Raw genomic sequence first — 23716 nt, forward strand, 5'->3', positions numbered from 1 at the left:
GGGTTGTGAGTATAGATGCTATGTTATTACCTCATATAGGCCTGCCATTACCCCTTTATGATGATCCCATGTCTTGAGATAGGAAACTTCGGGCGAGGTCTGGACTATCCAGGGGGCAGCTCCAATACTCTGGAGTAGGCAATGTTTAAGTTGGAGATAAAACCATTCCTGGTGAGGGTGGAGACCGTGTTCCTCCTGTAAGTTCTCAGACGGCTTGAGTGCCCCGTCATCAATAATTTGAGCCAGGCTATCAATACCAGCCACGTTCCATTGTGGCGAATCGAGGGGGGCACCTCCTACGCATAGACCGGTATTGCCCCATCAGGGGGCCTGAGCGTGTAAAAAGGGGTGTATTCTGAGGAGGCGATCCACCCTGCTCCAGGCTGTATGCATTGCTCTTAAGATTGGGTTGGCTGGGCCGGGCTGGGGAGGACCGACACTGTATAGTACACTAAGGTCACCTCGGTGTAAGAGTAGCTCTCTTTCAATGAACACCCACTGTGGTTGATCCAGGAATCATGTATGCTAGTTGGGATAAGTGGAGGGGGACAGCGTAATGTTCAGTCGAATTAATCCCCAGGCTACCACTAGCGTGGTGTGCTGTGAGCTTTGCAGGTGCTAACCGGGGGTACGTGGAGCCCCACACGAAGACTCTGATTGCTCCATCTATCGATCTCAGGGACCGGAGGGGCACCTGGAGGGGTATCATACCCAACATATATGTAAAACGTGATAATGTGACCATTCTCACCGCTTGTACTCTACCCCACTTTGAGAGACCTAGCTGAGACCATTTCTCAAAGTCCAGTTTCATGCGAGTAGTGAGAGGATCCAAGTTATCTTCCACATTTGTTCTATTCCTCGATTAACATGTATCCCCAGGTATTTAAGGCTGTTCGGGGTCATTCGAAACAGATATCTGTGTATCACAGCTGGTGTCATCAATAGTGAGAGAGGCAACAGTTCGCTCTTGCGCCCAGTTTACCCAGTAGCCTGATATCTTTTCAAAACCCTCTATGATCTTGAGTAAGGCTGGTAAGGAGCATCCCGAATTCACAAGAGTGAGTAAGGTGTCATCTGCCTATAAATAAATTTGAGAGATACTCCCTTCAGAGGAATATCCGTAATCAGCATAGATTGGCGGATCGTAGCTGCAAGCGGCTCCATTGCCAGCAGAAATAGAAGTGGCGAGAGGAGACAACCCTGCCTCGTCCCTCTGCGAATATGGAAAGGGTCAGATATAAAATCCCCGCAGTTGACTTGTGCCATGGGGCAGTCGTAGAGCAGGCTGACATTGGCAATCAATTGGTCCCCCAATCCGAATTTATGCAGAGTCGCAAACAGGTTAGTCCCATTCAATGTGGTTGAATGCCTTTTCGCAACTAGGAACAGAGCTTCATCTGGCATGTTTCTGGCTTCCCACAGGGTGTGGGATAAGGTGGGCAGATGGTTCCTGGAGGCACGTCCTGGCATGAATCCCACTTGGGTGTGATGGATTAGAGACGGGATAACCTTACGCAAGTGGGCAACCAAGACATTGGCCAAGATCTTGATATCTCAGTTCAGGAAAGAGATGGGTCGATAACTGCCACAGAGTAGGGGATTCCGTCCCAGTTTTGGTATGACTGCTATTGTTGCTCGATTGGATATTGCACCCAGTGAGCCCTCTAGACATGCTTCTGTAAGGGCCACGTGTACAGTTCTTATCACCTCTTTACCGGCCCACTTGTAAACTTCCACGGGAAAGCCGTCTTCCCCTGGTGATTTATGGTAGGGGAGGTTGGAGATGGCTTGTGTTATTTCAGCTCTGCTAATCTCTCCAGTCAGAAGGGCTTGGCCCTCAGCCGAAAGGCGGGGGAGGTTGGTGCTGTTTAATAAGGCCTCTATTTGGGCAGGACTAGTCGTTGTTTTCAGTGTATAGAGGCGTTGGTAGAAAGCCGCAAACTCATTGACGATTTCCTGTGGTCGAGTTAGTACCTCCCCACTGGAGGATGTTATAGCCGGGATGGCTTCTGCAGCCGCTTTCTGATGGAGTTGTGCCACTAAGAGTAGGCCAGCCCTCTCTCCTTGCTCATAGTGTCACCCTTGCAGGCATTGTAACGCATATTCAGCCTTTGACGTGTATAGCTCATTCAGGGCCATATGGCATGCTCCAGGTGCTTGCGCATATGTAGAGATTGATGGGTAGTGTATTGTTGTGTGAGGTGCCGTATGTCATTCTCTAGGACCTTCTGACAAGCTTTTCTGTCCTTGATGGCCATTGCCGCATCTCGCAATCATTTGCCCGCAAATGGTTGCTTTAGCCGCTGCCCACGTAACTCTCTGAGAGGAGACAGTGTCTGTGTTTTCACACATGTAGGTGGACATATGGGTCCGTAGTTGCACTTTACCCTGAGGGGAATGGTAGCGGTGCACGGGAAACACCAGGGTTTGCGGCCCGGGAAGGGTAGACCTATGTCGATGGCCAAGAGCACTGGGGAATGGTCCGAGATGTCAGATTCCAATATTCAGGTATCCTGAATTTGGACCACCATACTGCATGACACAAGGAAGTAATCCAAACGTGATTGGGTTCCATGTACCAACGACAGAAAGGTGTATTCTCTGTCTGTTGGATGTGTAAGGCTCCAGTGGTCCACTAGTCCCTGATCTGTCATCACGTCAGCCCAGATTGCTCTGTCATGGTTGCTACTAATATCAAGAGGTCCCGTCCTGTCCAGCACTGCATCTCTGGCCAGATTCCAGTCACCCCGATGACCTTACGGGTTGCCCCTATTTCTGTCAGTAGGCAGGTGATTTGCAAGAAGAACTGCCGCTTAGAGCCAATTGGCGCATATACGGAACCTGCACATATCGAGGATTCTCCCATTTTTAGTTTGCCGAATACATACCTCCCCTCTGGGTCTGACCATCATTTTGTGACAGTTACGAGCAGTGACTTCTGGAGTAGGATCGCCACCCTTCATTTCCTTGAACCCGCTCCCTGTCGTCTGTAGCGTAAAACAGCACCTAAAGAGTGCCTTCCCCACCCGGTCCCGGTGCAATTTACTTGATTCACCGTCGTCAAGATGCGTCTCTTGAAGAAGAGCTATATCAGCCCATTTGGATTGGAGATAGGAGAGCATCTTTTTTCATTTCAAGAAGGGCGTCAGACCATCAACGTTCCAGGATATGATCAAGAGTAGAGGGCTTGCAGTTGGAGCTGGTCCAGGCATCCCAAAACCGGAGGTGAGGGGACAAGGGAATGGGGAGGAACTGTGGGTGCAGAGGGGAAAAGGAGTTGGGTGTGATAGAGTGGGTAAGGACAGCATGGTAGAGGGAAGGAGGGGCTGTCGGGCATCAGGTACTCACTAATGTCAGTGAAGAAGAGGGGCGTAGAAGGGAATAGAGGAGATGGACGTGGTTGGATTGGGGGGGTTGAGAATAGGGAGGACAGGGAAAAAGGGAGGGGGTGCAGAGGGGAATATTACGATAGAGAAAGGGAAGAGAAAGGTGAAAGAGAGATGGGAGGGAAGTAGAGAGCGAACTAGATACTAACTGGAGAAAGATAAAGAAGGATGTGGCACCGGATCAGAGAGAGGAGCAATGCTCCAGTTGTCTGGATTTTTGGACTATGGGTCTAGACCTGTGAGGCCCACTTGCTCAGCTGGAGTGTGCTCGGCTATCTGTCATGTGTCGGACAGTTGAGTTCAGGGCTGAGTACGATAGAATAGAAGGGAGAGAGAAAGTGGTGGGCCACAGGAGGGGGGCAAGTATTGGAAGGATAGGTATAATACCTCTGCACGTGGAGGGTTTCCCTGTAATGCAGAGGTCTTCAAACTGGGGGGCGGGCCCCCCTTGGGGGGGCTCAAGTGATCCCAGGGGGGGCGCCAAACTCTGGCCAAAAGAAATATTATACAGATAACATGCCTTTGTTTTAAGCAAAAGCATGTTATTGCAGTTTTAAAAAGGTAACAATACTTAACTGCAATGTTTAAATAGGTTTAGACCTATTTAAACATTGCCATCCTTCTAAAATAATTGTGAAAAATTCTGAGGGGGGGCCCAATGATTTTTATTTTTCAATTGGGGGGCGTGGCATTAAAAAGTTTGAAGACCACTGCTGTAATGGGTACATGCAACCACAATATTTAATTGGTTGTATGGGAGTAGTTAATGTAGTGGCGTAGGTGGGTTTGGGCATCCTAGAACTGATGTCAGTATGAACAAGCAGAGGTGTATCAGAGGTTCACCGTCATGAAATATTGTGTCTTGGAGCACTGTGAGTGCCATCTTTCAAGTGACCCTAAATCCGTGCTCTGCATTCTGCTTCTCCCACGTATCACGGTAGCTTATTCATATCACATATTCTCGCAAATTCACCAGGAGATGTCTGATACACCGATAAGGCGGTAAGTACATTGACAGATAGAGAAGGACAGGGAGAGAGAGGGGGTTAGAGGTGCTGGATGTCTGAGAGGAGGAGGCAGTACTATATATCACAAAATAGTGTTATGCTGAGTGTGACCAATGAGTAAGAATAATGTACAACCACAGTTTGAATGTGTCCTAACTAGAGCATATCATAGAACCAACATTACATCATAACAATGACTTTCAACAAAGTACTGAATGTACTTATCTGCCCATTGGTACAGTCGTGGAGATCGTGATCCTCAAGTAGGTCTCTGGACCCTCAAGCGTCTTATATCCTAGCTGTGGTTTCATGGAGGATCTGTGGTAGGCTTCATAGGAGATCGAGACTTGTACCTGTTTGATAGCTGTGTGTGGTACGCCACTGTCTGTAGTACTTGGCCCCTGTCATCATGTGTCCTTGCAAGCCTCTCCAAGTCTCTGCCTCTGGGATGATGGTTAGGTTCTTGGCAGCTTCTTCTCTCCTTGGGTGTTGGGGGGGGCAGTGCACTCAGAATGTCAGTGGGCAGGTCCTCTCGCCTGGCCGAAGGTGTTGTTTCCTTTGATTGAGGCGGTAAATTATCCAGGAAAAGCCACAGGTCCTCTGGTTCATAAAAGTCCTTGGACATACCGTTGCTGGTGATCCCCATTCTTGCTTGGGTCAAACAAGCCATATTTCACATTTAATTGGCCCATCGGTGTCTAAGGGACAAGAAGGCTTTCCAGAGATTGTTGGTCTTTTTTGAGAAATCTGCTGTTATGCGGATTTCATATCCTTCTCTCTGAAATGGACCATGAGACTGAGCCGTTAGGAGAAGTTGACGGGCCTTCCCATGGGGTAGGAGACAGGAAATAATCTGTCGGGGTTGGAGGTCCCCTTCCTGCCGTATTTTGGGCCCAATCAGTGCGCTCTTTGAAACTCCAGTGTTTGGTCGAAGGTTAGGTTAATTAGTGTGGAGAGGACGTCTCCAAAAAAGGCTTGGGTGTCAGTTCCTTCAATTTGGTCTGGGAATCCAAGAATGCGGACATTGTATCTGTGACTCCTATCTTCCAAGTCTACCAGCTTGCTGCCTAAGTATAACAGTTCCTGTCTTGCGTAGTTTTAATGTGGTCTTCCACAGTCATCACTCATTGCTCTAGCCCTGATATATGAGATGGAAAGCTCGCTATGTCCAGGCACATCGACTTCGTCTTAGCTGTTAGCGAGGACATAGTAGAATCCATTCCCTTGAGCCATCGGCCCACAGCCGTGACCTCCTGAAGTATGTGCTCCATAGTTGCTTCCTGCTCTGGGCTAGCAATGGTGTGGGAGAGAACCGTCAATGGTGGTCCTTTAGCAGGAGTCGTGGGTCATGAGTATTAGAGGGCTTTGGAAAAAACGTAGTTGTCTTGCCGTCTTACCAGCAGGTTGACCTGCCGTTTTGCTGCCGGGCATCTCAAGACCAATTATGTAGGTTCGGTCCATAGGCTTAAATCTCAGACTCCGCTCTGCAATTAATGTCACATTGCCTAGCAGCAAAAAAGTTATAGGTTTAGGTAGGAGAAGGAGAAGTGGGAGCCGACCCTCTCGTCCTTCTTCCTTACTAGATAAAAGCACCACGAATAGCGGCCTATAAGCAAAGCCTGGGACGGGTGGGTGGTTCAGTGACCCCTGCTGTAGTCTTGTATAGCTGCTCTCGTGTTTTAGCGGTGAGGAGCCCACGGGGCCATTGAGTCCATTCCATTGTCAGTGTCTCCCCAGAGAAGGTAAGTTGTTTGGGAGGGCGGTGAGATGTCGCTGTCTACTCTGAGCTTCTGATTCCTGGGGGGTTCCCTCCGTTATGCCTTCCTTCTGCCCTGATTGCACCGTCGTTGTGTCCTTCACCTGTACTTTGAGTTCCTCACTGGGCAGTGAATGGGGGGAGGAAGGAGCGTTGCTGAGCTCTCACAATCCTTCTCTGTTTGTGGGTTTCTCCCTCTCCTGGGATCGTGTCGCCCCTAACAGTCCATGTTCAGGCCCCACATGTTCACTCAACAATGATGCCAGCGGAGGTAACTCTTGATTTCCTCATGCAAGGCTTGCTTCGCGGCGGTCTATGGTTGTAGGTGGGATTGAGTCACCTCCGATGATGGCACAGAAAAGAGGGATGCTTGGTGCGAGACTTTAAGCAGCCCCCGCTCCACCTCTGTTCGGCCAGATGAGGGTAGTGGCGCAGGGTCTTTTGAGGCTTTGCAGCAGGGAGGGGTGATACGTAGTCTCCTGTTGGCCCTTAAGATGGTGCAGGTGAGCTGGCGGGCAGGGGGCATATCCTCCCGTATACACTTACAGCAACCCCACAGGGCCGCTAATCAGAGGAGCCCTGCGCAGGAAGCACCCAGTGGCCCTACGTTATGCTGCTGAATGTTCCTGTTTGTATATGTTGTGGGGGGGCAAAAGGCAGGGGAGGTCCCTTATGCATCGGGGGAGGGCCGGAGACCTCACCTTGTACGCCACTACTGGTCTAGTGGCAGAGGAGGGGCCTTCGGCATCGGTCCGCAGATGCTGCTCCTGGTCTTCCCCGGCTGCACTCTGCCGGTACTTGAGGCCGCGGATTCACGCGACTAGGTAGGCCTCTCCTGCTCACACCCCATTTGAGCAATGCTGGATATATGCACGCGGAGGAGGTACCCCCTCGCAGTCCCTCAGCTGGAGAGCATTGCAGAATAGTCATCGGGGCTCAATTAGTACTATTCTCAACCTCAGAGCACCTCTGCATCCGACCAGAGCCGACCACCTCATGGAGCCCCAGATTCAGGTGGCCATCTTCACCCGTGGCCAGACCGCACCCCATGTTAGGTACATCTGTTGTACTTGCATTGCATATGTAAGTGAATCTTTCTACTGCTGCACCCTCTCCTGCACTTGCTCATCCTGTTAGGGAAGGAAGCACAGCTACTGCTCATGTTGTACCTTTATTGTGTTGTGAAGCCCTGTATAACATTTTCCACTACACAAAAGACAAAATGGTTTGCATTTACTAAATACTTGTAGCATATTCCTTCTCAGGATTATGCTCTGATGGGGTCCATACATCTTTTGCTCCAACATAAGGTTGTGGAGAAAAAGACATCAGATTACACAACAAATCACTTTAGGACAGCATGACCAATGTGGCCACACAAGGAAATCTCCTGTCAGGAAAAGGTCCAAGGGTGAGTTTTACAAATTAAGGGTCAAAGTGATATAAATGACTCTCAAAGCAAGGCTGAAAAGATACAGAATCATGACGGGCTGTCCAAACCTCCTAAAAAGTTCAAACAAACTAGCATCAAAAAGACAAGACATTCAATTAATCCAATATACAAAAGCAATAACAAATCTGAAAAGGAGAAAACAAACACTGTCTAATTCTGTTAATCATTTAGCTGTTAAATCTTACAATTTAATAAACTGGTCAAGGGGTAATCTTACTGTTAGAGGCTGGGTATTGGTGGGGTAAGTACACTCCTATCACTAGCAATACACCCCAACACAGGGTTGTGCCCCATCAAGATTCCACAAAGTAACCTCTGGCTCAACCCCTGGTAGCTTGGCAATGAGCAGTCAGGTTTAACTCAGGAGACAGGTATGTAAAACATTTAAATACACAAATACAGTACATAAGTCAGACACACAATAGGACCACCTCCCCAATTTTTAAAAATAGTAAATATTTTTATCTTTGAAGTGACACCAAAATAACACAAAATGATTCTAAGGAACCAGAGATATGAATTTTTTAAGTTTTAAAAGTAAAACTAGTGCTTAGAAGACAATAGCTCTAAAAGGAAAGGTTGCACTGAACATAGTCAAGATTTCCATCTGTCTGCCATTAATCATTTTCACCCTTAGTTCCAGAAATATTTCTTCATGCAGAAAAGTAATCCACAACCCCAATCCAAGGTTCCAGAAACATTGGGACTACAATTCCCACAATGCACCCCGGCCAAATCCTTGCAAGTCCACTGGATGCACTCCAGGCTGGGGACTTTTGTGGACGTTGGTGCATGGAAGCTCTTTTAATCTGTTGCTTCAAGGAGACCACTCCTGAGTCCTTTTTGAAGCAAGGAAAAGTCCTTAAGGTTGTGGTTCCAGGGTGCAAAAGGCACAGACCTTAAGTGTGCAGGCCTCTGGGTTGCAAACCAGGGTTTCAGCAGAGCAGTCCTTCTTCTTGTCGGTTCAGACAGCAGATCTGAATTCCAATGTAGATCAGCCAATTGTAAATAATCATCTTGGGGGACAGTCAGTGGGCATCATTGTCCAGTGAGATGCATTGTGCTACCCAGAAATATGACAACTTCCTCCAAAGTGAGGCATCTTCTTGTCCCATAAAGCCCTGCACTTTAACATTCAATGATGGATGATTGAAAATTCCTTTCCTAACCCCACCATCTAGCTGTGGGATACAGGAATGAGATGGCAGGCCTGGCTGCATTCCTTTCTGGATAGTATCCTTTTGAAGCCTCAGCTTGATTCACACAGCCCCTTCCTGGCCTGGATTCCCCCTCTTCCTACCTGCCCTATCAGATAACCTCTGCTCAGTGCAGGCAACTTATCACCTCATCAAAGCAGCCTGGCTAATCATTTTAGTGCTGACCAATCAAGGGAGACCACTAGCAGGCTAAAATTTAGCATACAAGTCTCATAAGTTATTTTCTGTATAAGTTACGATAAATTCAATAATAGCAATTTTTTGCATTTATCATTACCATTCATCTGAGTCCTTTCATGGTATTTTGATCTCTTTCCTAGCAATATTTAGGCTTATAAAAAATATTTCCATTATAGCCGAAGGAGCCAACTTTCTACAACGGTTGAAATTGAAAGCTGCAGTTTTTCCCTCACCAGGGAATATAAAACATATTTTATAATGTCTCTGTTTATAGTTACATGGCACTGTACTCCTGGGGCTTCTGGGGAAGACCTTCAGAGTGACTTATATGCAAAAATAAGTAGATTGTTCCTCTGGAAGTACCTTTCATTCCAAAGTTGAATTTGCATACATTTTACATTTTAAAGACAGTCTGCAGGGCAGGGCTGCCTTAAAAATGACAGCAGGCTTGCAACAGTGCACACGCCAGTCAGCAGGAAATCTGCCCTATTATATATTAGGCACTTATGGGTAGTTTGACTGCCCCTTGACTGATTATCTTATAGGGATTTATAGGGTTTGTCAGTACTGATCGAAATTATAACATTGTGCCATTTGACCATATACCTTTTATTCAGAGCACTGGCCCTGGGCCTGTTAAGCAGAGCCCAGGGCACAGTCAGGGTCACTTACTATCAGTCAGAAACATTGGGGTGAACATGCTAAACGGGTGACTTTCTCACACCTATAAATTAGCAATTCCATGTCATTGCTGGGTCAATCACATGTAAGCAAGAAGGCAAAAAGCACAAAAGGGACAAAATGAATTAGAAAAGGAAGAATCTAGGGAAACCAGTGAATAATTAAAGTTTGGCAAAAAGTAAGTAAAAAGAGAAAAAGGGAAGATGTCAGCATTTCAGACGCCCGATCAAGAGTCGTCTTCTTTGAGTCAAGGGGAAACTGAGACTTTTGTATGTGATTTCTAAAATACTTCTTTCACAAAAATCTTTATTGTTTTAATCCAAACTGTTGATTTACATGATAAATTATAACATGAAAACAAATTACTCTGTTAAACATAAACTTACAAGGCTATACCACATGCATTTTCGATAACCTATTCTTCAGTGATTGCATGTTAATATAACTTTAAGTGAACCACTTTATAACAAAACTATTAGTACTGTGACGTGGATTAGACAACTTTGTAAACATTTTAAATGTAGCTGAAAAGTAGCTCTGTCATGTATGCCACCTTCTGTCAAATGTGACATTTTATGCCACAGCACTTTGCATGTTAGGATATTGAGGCAACATTAATTGTGTTTAAAAGCAAAATTATGATCCCCATAATGCATCATGCTGTTAGTTGAAAAATACAGGACTGACTGTAGTGTTATATATGTCAGTGTCACTTCGCAGACTCAAATTAAAATTCAGGTGCTGATTTTCTGCTTTCTGTCTTGTAGGCAATGAAACAGCTCAGTGAGTTTGAGGGCAGCAATAGCACTTCATATGCAAATAAGATCGAATGTCTGCTAGTGGGCTAACATTAACACTGATTGTAAGATAGGCCTCCTAAAAAGGATGTTATTTACCAGACCATGCAAGTGGAAGCAGCTGGACGTGTCTGAAGAGACACATGGGAACACAGGAAAAAATAGCTGGCGCTCCTCCTGACAGGAGCTTTAGGGACTTACTTGGAGCGTCTGCATCACGCTGGTAATACGGCTTGCCTTGTACAAGTACAGTACGAGGTGCTGCCCCACATATCTGCCAGTGGCATGTATGTGTTTTCTTTGTGCAAACGGACACTGTATAAATGTGCAAAAATGCATCATATCACAAAAGGAAGAGTTCACTGATCTCTCTTCAAGGCTAAAAGTGTCAATCAACACCAAGTTGTCGAATCCCACAGTTGTCGTATCTGTGAAATGGTAATTTAGCCATACATTTTTTTCTGTGTTCTTCTTGTCAAGGTGAAGTATTTTCTTTATTATCTATTGTGCAATGAATAAAAATAACATGGGAAGATAAATGCTACAGCCCACTGGCCTGGTCTGTGGGGGTCTGTAATAAGAGAAACCTCGCCCCTCAGTAGTTAATAGATCCATCTTGAAATGGACTGGAGTTTAAGCCCTTTTTTAGTGTAGTATGTTTAAACAAACTGCATATTCATATTTTAAAATCCATGTGGATTGTACATGATCGGGCATTAAATGGATCATCTCCTAATTTGCAAATAGAACAGCACTTCCACACGCACAGGGCAAGGTTCAAGCTGCTGTTAAATGCAGTTTGGATGCAATAGACTTGCCCCCTTCTCCGCCAAACCAAAGCAATATAATCACTTTCCACATGGCAGAGGAAAATATTGTAGCTTTTCTGGAGGACCTTTGATGAGGTCATTATTAACAAAGGGCCAGATTCATGAAAAGTGGCGCTGCTCCGCAATGACACTTTTCTTGTGCCCCTTACTGCCCTCCTAACGCCACCATGTGTGCGCCGTTTTTCATATACAGCACACTATGGCGGTTGTTAGGGAACTAGCGTTAGGATGTTAGACGCTAGTTTGGAGCTTTGCAGGATTAGCGTCGAAAATGTTGATGCAAATCCTGCAAAGCCCATTGAGGCTCATTGTAAACAATAGTTTGCCTCCTTTTAGCGCCTGCTCTGAGGGAAAACAGTTACGCAAATAAATCTCTTAAATTTCTTTGTGCCATTTTTTCGGTCCCCCTTAATGGGGGAATGACCTCTTTACATACATTATGCCTGGCGCAGGCATAATGTAGAGAAAAGTGTTACAAAGTGGTGCAATGCATGCATTGTGCCACTTTGTAAATTTAGAGTGGTGATTTTGGCCTCATTGGGCCACACTAGCGTAAAAAAAAATACGCTAATTTGGCACAAGGATGCACTAGGGGCTCTTAAGTATGCCCCAAAGTGTTTTAATTAAATTTTCATATTTCTTGATCAATTTATATTGCTGTTTTTTGTAAACCTGAAAACAACAGCATGGTATATTGACAGCCTATTTTATGTTAAAACATGTTGTGTTGCTTGCTTTCAAGACCTAAAACGTCCCTTCGGCTGGTACACAATACTGTAGTAATACTGCACTAGCTTTCCCCCAATTAGTTTGACAGTGTGCACAGCAGCGTAACGCAAAATGATGGACCCCCTGTAGAAGGTGATGAAGGGCTTTACGTTTCTCACAGATATTCATTTTCCGAAGATATTCCTATGCCTTGATGCTATTAGAAATTTGGAGCTCATGCAAGGTTGGGATTAATTCATCCTTTTACAAAATTTTGCAAATGGTCACTTGTTCACATGACTTTAAGATTTTTGAGAATTGCAAAATGCTTTGGAGAGTGACCTGCTGCACTAAAAGCTAAAAATTATTTTGCCCAGGATTGCTTCAGTAAAATAGAGTGGAAGCAAGGCTACAATGTAGCACACAGCGCTTCTCCCTTAAAATGTCGCAGTACTAAAATAACTGTAATGCATATACGAGGCTCTGTGACCGAGTGCTGATATTGCACCTGATTCGGGAGTGATGCTGGCACCTTGAGGTCCTGGCATGATCGGGGAGGTACAGTAGCGATGTGCAATGTATGAGTCAGTGTTCTGATATTAATGGCCTCACCTCATCCAGACACAGCCCAACTTTCCACAGCATCAAAATACACCACTAACAGTGAAACCTAAAGGCAGATTTAAGGAAAGTGGTGCTGCACCCAGTGCTGCACCGCTTTCGTTGAACCCCTTAGTGCCCTCCTATAGCCACCATGTTTGCACAGTATCTAAGATACAGTGCACCATGGTCTAGGGTAGGGAGCAATAGTGTACAATTTTTGGACGCTACATAGGGGCCCATTGTAAACAATGGTGTGCCCTCTTTTAACGCCTGCTCTGAGCAGGCATTAAAAATGCTGAAAAAAATTACGCAAAGAAATCTCTTCTGCTTCCCTAACAAGGGAATTCCCCCTTTCCATACACTATGCATGGTGCATGCATAATGTTGTGCAAAGGGTTACAAAGTGGCGTAATGCACCACTTTGTAAATTTGGTGCAGGGAAAAGGCCACCTTAGCGCCACCTGAGTGTCAAAATATCACACTAAGGGGGCGCTAAAGTGGCGCTAGGCCCTCTTAAATCTGGGCCCTAGCTTTTGGAGAAGCGCTTTTCCGCTGTTACAATCCTCATCACTCATCGCATAACCTCTGCATTTCTCACCTTTGTCCCATCATCAGAAGAATTTTGTGGTGCCATACAAAAAACGCACTACGTAATGTGTAAGCACCGCTCAGTGCTGTTGATTATGCTGCTCGGTGTAGGAAAGTTATTAATTACACAATCAAATCCTTAAATAAATGAATGGCATGGTACGTTTTGATAGAAATAAAATCTGAAACCGATGCAAAGCAGTGACATTCATCCACAGTTATTTCTACATGTTCAATGTCTCCAAAAGCGGAAACATATACAGTGATCTGGGGGGGAGGGGAGGGGAATAAGGGAAGGTCATTGATCAAACTCACTTGTGAAATATTCATTATTGTGTTTTTGCTGGCAGCCATGCTAGATGTTGGCAACAGGAGGAAAGCATGATTTTTCGCTTTCCTTTCAAATTATTAAATATCTCATAGGCCTGATGCATTTTGAGAAATTAATTTTTTCTCTTGTGTTACATTAATAAATATATCCAAAACACTGTACTCTGTGCTAACTGTTTTTCTGTCCTTCAGAGCTGAAGTTATCTCTGTTCACATAACGTCAGCACTTGCAGCCTTTCCAAGACCCAAATCCTTCCGTGCCCCTTATTCCTGCATCAGTCCTATTTATTTATCCCTGTTATCATTCTGCACGTCCTTCATTGTTTTTCCCTCCCTGCTTGTATCCAACTATTTCTCTTCACAACTCCGTGCTTCCACATATTGCCTATGCCTCAGTCTGTGCTCCCTTTGTCTGCCTGTACTTCCTTTCTCTTATATTTCCTACCAGTACCCCTTCTTCAAATCGGTGTCCATTTCTGTCGACAGACGTTTCTCTTTTTCATCTTTTATCCTCACTTACCCATTCATATATACACACAGACACCATTAATTCATCTATCGACTGACTCGTCCATCTTTTCAGTCAATCATCTCTCATTCATTATGGTATTCACAAAAAGCACAAATAAAAACACTCCATCAGTAAAGATGCAGTTTCATTTTGAAAGGCTTAGACCTATTTTTTTTGGCATGTTGTTGGTTGGCTTCTCTTCTAAATGGATTATGCATCTTTGAATGGTAATTGATGCTAAAATATGGCAAAACATTCAAGAATGGCTGCTTGTGCGGCGCATGCATGAGAAGCCATCTTTGATCATTTTTTGCAGGTTGTATGATGGAACCACGCATGCGGCAACCAGGCATGCCTGAATAACGCGGTCGGAACTCCAACCGCGTTGTTTCCATGAGTAGTTGTCGTATGCCCACCCTAAAAGCAGAAGTACCCTGACCTCCCTAAAAACCCTTAAAAACTACGCCGATACCCCCACCCACCCTGAGCCCTAAAACCAACCCCATCCCCAAAAATAAACCAACCCAATCACTAAAAACAAAATTACCCTGCCCCACCCTAAAACAGAAGTACCCCTACACCCCCCCTTAAAAACGACCCCTATATCCCCGACCCAACCTGAGCCCTAAAACCGACCCCACCCCCCAAAAATAAAACTACCCAACCACTAAAATCGAAATTACCCCACCCCTAAAAACCTGACCCCCCCACTGCAACCCCCTGCCCCGCCTCTAAAAATACATGGACCCCCTACCCCGCCACACCCCTAAAAACTAAAAATACCTGACCCCCCACCCCGCACCAAAACTACTATGACCCCCTAAAACCTAAACTACCCCGACACCCCCACCCCTGCCCCTAAACCTAAACTACCCCCACCCCCAAAAACTAAAAATACCCTGACCCCCACCCCTAAAACTACTGTGACCCCCACCCCTAAACCTAAACTACCCTTACCCCACCACCCCACCCCTAAAACTACTGCGACCCACCACCCCCTAAAACCGAAACTACCCTGACCCCGCACCTAAAAACTAAAAATATCCCGACCCCCCACCCCCAAAAACTAAAAATACCCGACCCCTCACCCCCACCCATTAAAAAAAAAAATAGCCTAACCAGCCCAACCCCTTCACCCTCCGCCCCACCCCTAAAAACTACCCTAACCCTGAATCAGCCCCACTTACCTGACTTCACCCTGTCCCGATGGATCTTCCTTTTTCTCTACCTTAACAAACCACGTGCGTTGTTCAGCACATGAGTGGTTAAGGCAGAGAAAAAGGCCTGCGTTATTCAGGCAAGCGTTTTTCCGCTTGCATGAACAATGCAGATGAGGTTCCGAACACGTTGTTCCAGATCTTTCCCTTTTTTGCCATACTTTGTCATTGCTTTACCATTCAAAGATGGCCGATTTATTATTTTAAAAATATCATGTGTTATTGGAATGATAAACTAGAAATAAAGAATTACACTTAAACAATTAATCAGCTGTACTGCTAACTGTTCTGTTTTGTCTTCATCCACAGGGCTCTATGAAAACCATCCAACCAATGTAGAACCAGAATGCTGTGATGTCAGATGGGATCTATTACCAGATAAACAATCCAAAGGGACTATAAAACCAAGTGACTCAACGTTGTGTCATAGGACATCGCTCACAGCTTCATCAGCATCAAGACTGTGTAACAGCAGACTCAAACTGTGTGTACTTGTGTTATTCCTCTTACATACAGTACTTACAGTCTCAGCAGCACAGAACTCAACAGACCTGGGTTTTGGAAGCCTAACAAATTTCGAAGATAACACAGCTAATGAGGAATAAACCCGGATGTATGGATGCATGTCATATGATGGACAAAGCGGCCCACATGTACAAGCTACTACAGTCAGTTGTCAAAGAGACTGGGTGTTTTTGCCCAACATTCACTTCTTGCAAGGCCTTCTGGATAGATTTCAAAACACGGGCCAGGGTCCAATCAACAAGGACATAAAAGGCAGCATTTTATTGACTAAAAGGCTGTACGGTGACTTAAATTTCTCACACCATTTTATACACTGTGTTTCAATGTCTGGAGTTTATTTTTTTCTTCTTTGCACTTCTTAATACAGGATTTTATTTTTGGGATGGTTTATCAAAGCTAAAAAAAGTATTTTCACTGTCTTTATATTTCTAGTCATTGTGTTTGTTCATTTGATGGTTTTGTCCTTTCTGTCCTGTTGGTTTCTACTAGAGTAATGCATCATGACATAGCGGACATCTTTAATCTTTTCTACTCATGCAAACCATCCTTTTTACCCCCATCTCTCTTAAGCAGACAACATCCGCTTGCTTTTGTCTGTGTAATCACAATGAATGGGCACACATATCCAAGTGTGCCTCTGCCACTGTTGCACAAACCAGCTGACTGAGCAATCCCAGGAGAGCATAGGCACGAGAAGGGGTTCCTATAGGAAGTGCCCTCCGTAAATGGTGGAGTTGGACAGTTCACCCATGTTTAAACATATAACAAACTGTGTTGCTCCAGTTCCCGTTTCAAAGAAGTCCAGTCCAAACCTGCTGGTCAGTTGAACAGGAGCAGCCTTTAGATTTCATGTGGCATTAGCTAAGCTCAGTGTGTTCAATAGATGGGGGCCTTCATGTTGGAGGTACAAAGGTTGGCATTCATTGTGAATTACTTTTTAAGTTCTGCTGCAGTCACATTTTTACCAGCGACCATTGTAATAAGTGGAGGGTGGGATATGAGTGGAAAACAAAAGCTGGAATGCTTTGTTTTTCTAATTTGTTTGAGGTATGGTAATAAGTACACAATAAATACTCAACAAGCACTCAACACCTGCAGAAAATAAAAAAAGCAAATCAAATTGGAGTTCACTGTCTAGAAAACAGATGCACCGTAATACAGAAACATAAATATTACTTTTTTTCCAGTATTTAAGGTGATATATCGGCACACACCAACTTGCACCAACTTGCATATATATGTGTGTATAAATTTCCCCAGATTGTGTGTAATAAACCAGTGGGCAGCATACCAAGATATGAGGGGTCAATGGCAGGAATATTGAATCAAATTGACTTTTCTTTACTTTTGTGGAGTGGAAATATTTCATATTCTGAGTATATGATAATTTGCTTTTTACAAAGGCTTTTAGAGTTTACAGTAGAATCAATGGAAGGAAAATTTATAAGGGCTGTTTTTATTAAAAACGATATTCCTTCCAGTTCTCTGAGTACATTTGGGAAGTGCACTTCTGAGATATTTGCCGTGTAGCTGGGAGATGAAGGAACATTGTAGGCAAAATTACATTAGCAAATGCAATTTAGTGACCTATTTTGTAATAATGAAATCATCCAGAAAATAGTTTCGAGTGTAACAGTTTATTTTGTCTGTGGTACTTGCCGTAGCAGCAAAAATTTCACACAGAGCATAAGCGTGTTTTTGTCCGCATTAAAATCATAACAAACTTATTAAGATAATTTTAGTATCTCAAATATTTTGCAGGGTTCGTTTAGGTCGGGTTTTACAAAAGCTGGAATTGAAGATCATGGAATATGTCCTTCAAATCAAAACATTTACATGCAAAAGGCATCGAATAATGAATATTTTTTTCCAAATTTGCATGCTATCTGAAACGTTCAAAAACTATCTTTTTCAACTATTACATCTAATAACTCATGGTGCTTTTCTTTTTTGCTTCTTTCTCTCGGGCCACACAGTAAATTCATCAAAATGTTGCAAAATTTAGAACTGAGAAAATAAACGCCTTAAGTATTTGTAGAATGTAGATTTTCAGCTGAAGTGGAGCCTTTGAAAAGAAGTGGAGCAATAACAGGAGAGTACTCAAGTACTGTAAGGGAATGAATCAGTCACTTTGCAGAAAAAGCACTTACTAGGTGAGCTCTTGTTCAACTGACCTCTTGTGTTAAGTGTACATGGTCAGTATCCAGTTTGTTATAACCTTTATCTACCTCTGCTGGGCAAAGGCCATTTGAAAGTTCATGTGTTTGATGTTCTGTGTATTTTCATGCTTACGCCACAGTTCGTATTCATCTACATGTCCAAATCGCTCACGTACTGTGTCCAGCCGCTCCATGATCCTCTGAAATGTAATGGCGTAAGCCATGTTGTCATGATGTCCACCCAGGTGATCCTGCTTCTCTCCTTGGTAACTTGTGTGGGTCTATTACTCCAAAGTATGATTTCCAGTAACGGTGGTTGGTCGGCAATATGTGGAAAGTGGTGTAAAGGGGGATAACGTGTTTTATTCATGGCAACGTGGGGTCCCGTCACAGAAAGGCCACTGAAATTAAACAGTGACAGAAATGTATGCCCGGAAGCAAAATGTAATGAGTTTGGAAAAATGACAACAGCAAATCATTTCACAGCCTTATACATCAAACGTCAACTAACTCTACTAAATACGTAGTGCTGTCTTTTTTCATTAAGTATTTATTTCTATGCAGTTTGTGTCTGAATTCAAATGGTATCTCTTCCAATACATTTTTTTTGCTCTTTTCCTTATCCATATGTTAATTTCTCTTTTTCGCTTTCTATTTACTTTCTCTCAATCTCTTTCTCTAAATGTATATTTATCGTAATGTCTTTCGTAGCCCATATTATTTCTCTTTCTCTCTCACTGCTTCCTCCGCACGTTCCATTTCTTTCTTAAGCACACACGTACACTACAAAAAAAACAGTATATTTCCAGGCATTATTTCTCGAAATCGGTGCTGTGGTAAGGCATTTTAAGTCAACAAATAAGCAATATTTGAAAAGATGGGAATTTGCTCTTCAAATGATGTTCTACTAATTCTTGCAATTTAAAACGTTTTCATCAAATGGGAAGAGAATCACTCCAGTGATATAATGGCACGTTCAGTAACACTTTGTTGTCACTTTATTGTAACATTTAGAAACTCTATTGAGCACATAACATGAAATAATACAATATTGAAACATATGTTAAAAAAAACAGCTAAATGAAATCATCAAGTTATGCTTTCCGAGCTGGAATAATTAAAGCACACAGAATAACGCGATGAAAGTAATAGGTCGGAACCTGAAAAAATGGGAAACGAGACCAATGTTACCATAAATGTACAAGTTCTGGTACTGAGCAGGTACTGACTTAATTCTGTTTGGTTTAATGGATTTGTATTACTTCGAAACCAGAAAATATAATTGCAGAACAATTGAATACTGTTTAAGAGGTGTTCAGAGGAATTTATTTACTTGCTTCACTCAATCTTGGCCACTGTTGTGGCTAGTATAATAATATGGATACGTTAGATAACATTACTTTTCATTGCAATAAACACATCAGTCAGTATGTTAAATTATTTAAAGGGAACAATAAATGGAGCACAGTTTGACCTCGTTCAAGGCCTCAGTCAACACAAAAAATACATATATTTCACAGTTGCATGTGAAATACAGGTTTTATCATCATAATGGAAGGCCCAAAACCACCGTGCAGAGCTTTAAGGTTATCAGGGCTACTAAGGATATCTCTCATGAATGACACAAATATGCAGCAAGGTTATCTTAAATATGCATCCGAAAAAGCAATGTATGCAGCACATTGTCTGGTAGTATTATTTGTATCTATTTGAACTAAAGACATTTGTGGCGATATGGTGCAATGTGCAAACGTTATGTGGTGAGCTTGGTGACAATTGTGGTAAATCCATAAGTATGTGTTAGAGGCTACAGCCACAGAAACCTATCAACCCACTTTATCAACCATTGGTTTAATATAAAAATGTATGTCACAGTAGGCCATAGATTTCAAAGCTCAGATTTCCCAGAAAAGAGGTCTAGCAGTGAAATATTTCACAGTGTTGAATTCATGGGCAGATAATTTTGCTTCTGTAAACAAATAAATGTAACACAGCAATTCACACACACACACACACACTCACACACACATGCACACACACACACACATACATACATATATATATATATAGATAGATAGATAGATAGATAGATAGATAGATAGATAGATAGATAGATGCAGAAGACAAAGTAAGAAATTTTGAGTTGAACCCATGTTTAGGTGGAGAGCAGCTCCTTTATTTGGATCACCCTATAACACCAGCAACACTCTGCATCTGCTCACCTCAAATGTCTGTTTGGGGCTTGAATGTTTCTTTACCAATGCAAATGTGCCTGGAGTAGTAAAAGGGTTTTGTCACTCTCCTGTCGGTGGATGGCACTGTGCTAATCCTATGCTTAAAAAATCTGCTAGAAAAATAGAAATTTGAGATCAGCAGATTCAGACTGCTGCTGCTGTTGTAGGGTGCTCCATATAAAGGAGCTGCTCTCCCCCTAAACATGGGAACTACCCAGAGTCCCTTGCTTCCTTTTTTGCATAATGTATGTACCTTTCTAAGCCTGAAAGGGTTTGTGTGTGTGTATGTATGTGTGTGTATATGTATATATATATATATATATATATATACATATATATATATATATATATATATATATATAATAAATGTTATTTGTATAATAAACAAAAGTTAACATATCTTTTATATATATATATATATCTATATATATATATATAGATATATATATATATATACATATATTGTAAATGTTATTTGTATAATGAACACAAGTTCCCATAACTATTCCTTCACTTCAAAATTCGAGTTTATTACCACAATACAGCAAATGTGACAGGAGAAAAACACTTTTTACTGCCCCACAGATTGCATATAACAATTACTTTACACATGGAAATAATTCTTCTAACAGACACTATGGGGGTCATTACAACTTCAGTGGACAGAAAAGCCCATCTGCTGAAATCCAGATGGGTAGGTTGCCACCAGTGCGGCCTCCTCCCTGCCGACCCCATTACGAGTTTCCAGCTGGGTCAGCAGATGGAAACAGAAGACTTTCTGCTTGCTGTCCCAGTGGGAAGCGGCCTACAGCATTGTCTCGATCTCATAATCGAGCCGACAGCAATGCCGTAGTGCATAGGGTGCAGCAGCACCTGTCAAAAAGTTCACTCTCTGCAAAGCAAACGTTGAACTTTTGTGACAGGGCTGGCTGGGAGGGGGGGTGTACTGCCAAGTGCATTTGCAGTGCAGGGGCCTCCCTGGGGCACCCTGCACCCCATCTCCTTAAGTTTTTGTATGGTGGTGCTACTGCCATGATACTGCTTGTGGTAAAAGGGGGTCGTAATCCCCAGGGCGGCACTGCTTGCAGCACTGCCCTAGCGGATTGGGACCGCCAGCACCACCACACATTGTGTCAACAAAATGTGGCAGTGCTGGTGGTCCGACCGCAGCACTACCATCATTGGACCGCCAAGGTCATAATGATGCCCTATATCTCTTTAGTGTAGTTTTGCCTTGATGCACAATTTCAACCCCTTCTATCCTGGTTTTCACTAAACACATTTTTTAAACAAATATACATGACAAAAACACTAAGGCATAAACCATATATGCAGGTACACAGACTGCAATATGCCAGTACCATTGTTGAGGAAGGGGAGGGGCATCATCACTCCGGCAAGACTTTACCTCTTGTGAGTCATAGCATTTCTTACACTTTATAATGATAATAATAAGCATGTAACACTCTCGATATCTGCATTTTATGTGTATACATATATTTTGAGAATATATCACAATCCTTCTAAAGAATGACACTGCAGTAATACATTTCAGTAACACAGCATAATGCACATACCTTGTCAGGCAGTACAGCAACCAAATTGGCCCACTCTGAATTAACATTTTAGATTACTAAACATTTCACATTAACAGACATAACGGTATCATGAGATGCATCGTTTTTTCGTTTTGATGGGTATGGTGAACATGTGTTTCTTGGCTAACATGTATTCTGTGGGTACTTTAAAGCGCTTTGGGTCAGTCTTCTTCAACAATTAGCTCATCTTGCTTGCATCCTTCCACCATTGACTGAGACATTGTGAATTGTGTCTTGGACCAGTGCCCTGGAGTAGTTTAGTCACACCATGTGTTTATTGGCTGATGGTGTGTGTCCTTCCACCTCATTGGTATGTATAAGCATTATCTTCCACCTTGAATCAGTGAAGAAATGGCCCGGTACACTGAGGAGTGAGCCGTGACAAAATCATCTGAAAATGCATTCTGCAGAAAAAGTGGCTACTTTATGTTTTGTAGTATTCATTCTTGAGATGCCTTTGTCAATATGTACTCCTCAGTGCTGCTGTAGCGCTTATTGACTGCTTATAAATGTTGTGGTCATCTTGGAATAGAATTGTACAAACACTATTATTGTTTTGTCATTTCAAGAAGTCTACTACTTTTATATTTTGTCAGGATGGAGTGCAGAAGAACATAGGACAAAGGACTGGCAAAAGCATCTGAAAAATGGATGCTACAGAAAAGAAGCTGCTCTCTAATAGTAGCAATAAACTTGTTAAAACATATGTTTACAAATGCATAACTAAACTGGGAAAAAGTAAGAACCCAGAACTGTGTGGAAGCCTGAAATATAGGCTGATGTACAAGCATTGGTCACTTTTGCCATTTTTTTAAATCTCAAGGCTAACTTCATCACTTTGTGATACACCATGTTTTTTAAATAGGACTGGATTATATTATTTCCCTAAAGCTGCTAGCAACATTATATTTTGTAACACTTTATTATCACAAGATTAAGTTTGCTGCATAAGTCTATTCTATTTATTTAAAAAATAATCACTTTTACCATCTCAGAGCAACAGGTATTGCAATATCCATTGAATAAACATTCTTCGACAACATGGAAAAGAAAACACAACCTTTGACATTCTCACCCCTTTGACATAGACTAGAACTCACCTCTGGAAATGTATTGTTATTTTTGTGTGTACCCCCCCTCAAACACCCACACACTAAAGCATGAACACTCCTCTCTGGCTTACACTTAGAAAGCCTACTCTCTGAAGTTTTATTTTTTCTCATGCACTTATATTCTCAACCACAGTTTCTTAGTACCTCTGTACCCTCTTCTTTTGCTCCTTTCTCTTTCTCTCTGTTCTTTCTAGCTTTTGCTTTAGTTTCCTGCCACAGTTTTCATAATCACATTGTCTGTGACAATCTTGCTGTCACATGAAATCTGCAGTCATTCAACTGAGGCACATCCCCTACAGCAGTGTGTTCAGGCTGCAAAAGTTAGAAGCAGCTAGTGTATGAAACAGATTCATGCAAACTGTAACAATGTGTATTTCTGTGTGAAAAGTAAATTTATTTATTTTGCTTTCATATGGTTCCAGTACATTTGTTTTGGTGTGCATCCTAATTTGAAAGATTAATCCACTCTTTAAAGCTTTGGCTTGCATCTACCATCCTGTCTCATATTGCATTGTAATGTTAAGTCATGCATACATATTGCAAAACAGTTGGCAGAAACAAAGAAGTTGTAAGTAAAAGAAGCAAGGAATATTTATTTTTCATTATCAAGCACTAGAGATGTCCCCATTTCTGTATCTTATTTTTTGCAATAGAAAAGATTCAGAGTTTGTGCAATATGTTAACACTGCTAAGCCAAATGTCACATTATGAAAAGAGCTATATGTTATTATTTATTGCATCAACATTGGTATTGTGTAATAGTTTATTTGAGATTAAAGAGACAGTATCCATTTTGCAGACATGGGAGGTAAGCACTGACC

The 23716-nt window shown here is 42.8% G+C and overlaps 1 long non-coding RNA gene across 1 annotated transcript in view; it reads left to right on the plus strand.

Moving 5' to 3' along the window:
* LOC138249977 (uncharacterized) overlaps positions 1–20376 on the plus strand; it is a 151591-nt gene extending 131215 nt beyond the window's left edge. Inside the window, exon 3 of the long non-coding RNA XR_011194874.1 lies at positions 15577–20376. This is a non-coding gene — a long non-coding RNA (uncharacterized lncRNA). The remainder of the gene's footprint in view (positions 1–15576) is intronic.
* Positions 20377–23716: the final 3340 nt, after the last annotated feature.

The sequence above is a fragment of the Pleurodeles waltl genome, chromosome 8, assembly GCF_031143425.1.
Source record: "Pleurodeles waltl isolate 20211129_DDA chromosome 8, aPleWal1.hap1.20221129, whole genome shotgun sequence".
Lineage (NCBI taxonomy): Eukaryota > Metazoa > Chordata > Amphibia > Caudata > Salamandridae > Pleurodeles > Pleurodeles waltl.